At 62.8% G+C, this 2,041-nt stretch overlaps 1 non-coding gene across 1 annotated transcript; it reads left to right on the top strand.

The window, feature by feature from the left end:
* Positions 1 to 1,437: 1,437 nt before the first annotated feature.
* On the top strand, positions 1,438 to 1,591 carry LOC142751185 (5.8S ribosomal RNA). The gene has a single exon (XR_012882740.1). It is a non-coding gene; the product is annotated as a 5.8S ribosomal RNA (ribosomal RNA).
* The last annotated feature ends 450 nt before the right edge of the window (positions 1,592 to 2,041 follow it).

Here is a 2,041-nt window from a genome sequence, read left to right as displayed (position 1 = left end):
ACTTCTTAGAGGGACAAGTGGCGTTCAGCCACACGAGATCGAGCAATAACAGGTCTGTGATGCCCTTAGATGTCCGGGGCTGCACGCGCGCTACACTGAACGGATCAGCGTGTGTCTACCCTTCGCCGACAGGTGCGGGTAACCCGCTGAACCCCGTTCGTGATAGGGATCGGGGATTGCAATTATTTCCCATGAACGAGGAATTCCCAGTAAGTGCGGGTCATAAGCTCGCATTGATTAAGTCCTTGCCCTTTGTACACACCGCCCGTCGCTACTACCGATTGGATGGTTTAGTGAGGTCCTCGGATCGGCCCCACTGGGGTCGGCGACGGCCCTGGCGGAGCGCCGAGAAGACGATCAAACTTGACTATCTAGAGGAAGTAAATGTCGTAACAAGGTTTCCGTAGGTGAACCTGCGGAAGGATCATTATTACTCCACTACCGAAGGCCAGAGAGAGGGCGCCGTTACCAGCACCCATGCCGTCCTGCGTAGGTGTGTGCGTCACTCCGCGAGAAGGTGGAGAGTCGGCCACGGGGAGGAGGCCTCCCGCCCGGGAGGTGGCTCGCTCCCCATTCCCCTATCCAGCAGCATCGGGCAGAGAAGCGCGAGGCCGGGGTGGTTTTGGCAAAGCGAGGTGTCGGGTTGCGGAGGTCTGTCGGGGGCTGAAACCGACCTCCCCTCTCGCTCTTCGCCGCGCCGTTCCCCTGCAGCCGTCCCGAACATCCTCCGCCTCGAGGCCGCCCGATCCCCCCCTACGGCGGGCAGTGGACGAGGGCGGCTCCCGCTGAGGGCGGTCCATGCGAGTGGAGGTACTCGGAGTGGGTCAGCCGGGAGAAGTCGTGTCGTTTAAGCCGATGGGCCTGCGGGGGCTGGTCGTCGGCTTTGCGCTCGTCAGGCTCCTGCTGGTGCCGCTGCCGGGTCCCCATCGTCGGACGCCTCATGGGTGCCGACCCCTGCTCCAACTGCCGAGTAGTGCAGGGAGAGTGAGCTCGGCCATGAGTGAACTCCGTGAGCCCCAACAAACAGGCCAACCCGGGTACCACTCGTCGAAACCTGCTCAGCACCCACTGTCGGGGCGGGGCGGGCGGAGGCGGTAGGTCGAGAAGTCTCGAGTCCCGCTCTCACGAGAGGGGGCTGAGCACCTGGGCCACAGGGCCATGATAAACCCCCAACGATTCGGCAGGCGCCGGGCACCTGCTCCAGCCGCCTCTCTCCAGGGTTGTCGGTCTGGCTCTCCCTTCCCCATCGGGGGTGGTCCAAGAAGGTGAGAGACAGGGTGGAGAGAGGTGTGAGGGGACGCTCCGAAGGTAAGCCCAGCCTTTGAATGTCTAACCGGCCGACATTGTTGCCAGGCAGAGAGCAGCGAGAATGTCTGAACAAAACCCGAAGGGCGGAGAGGGTGGCTTCCAAGGCACCCTTTCGCCAGAGTCAGACGCGACTCTTAGCGGTGGATCACTAGGCTCGCGCATCGATGAAGAACGCAGCTAGCTGCGAGAATTAGTGTGAATTGCAGGACACATTGATCATCGACACTTCGAACGCACCTTGCGGCCCCGGGTTCCTCCCGGGGCTACGCCTGTCTGAGGGTCGCTCCTCCGTCGATCGCCGCCCGTGCGCGGCGCTGCTGGGGCTTGTCGCAGGCTTATGGAGGGGGTTTGGCGGTGAAAGCCAAGGGACGATCGGGCTGTAGCGAGGGGGTTCAGAGAGAAGTATCGGCCCGCCGCCGGCAATCTCTTTCCCAGGGGGTTCAGAGAGAAGCATAGGCCCGCCGCCGGCAATCTCGTTCCCCGTGCCTTTCTCCCTTTTCGGCCGACACTTTCCTCTCCTCACCCTGTCCTACGTCCCCCTAAGTTCAGACTCTCCCGAAGCCCTTCCAGGCCCCGCGCCATTGGACTCTCCACCCGCGCGCCCCGCAAAGGCTGTCTATGGCGAATCACAGGGCTGCTGATGATGCGGAGGCGGCGGTGGGGGTGGTTGGCCTGTCGTCCGGCCATGGGCGTCCTGGAAGACAAGGGGAGCACAAGTTTACTGCGGTGCTAG

This window comes from Rhinoderma darwinii, chromosome 3, assembly GCF_050947455.1.
Source record: "Rhinoderma darwinii isolate aRhiDar2 chromosome 3, aRhiDar2.hap1, whole genome shotgun sequence".
NCBI lineage: Eukaryota > Metazoa > Chordata > Amphibia > Anura > Rhinodermatidae > Rhinoderma > Rhinoderma darwinii.
The sequence above is the reverse complement of the archived record's forward strand: the minus strand, read 5'-3'. Positions and strand labels throughout refer to the sequence as shown.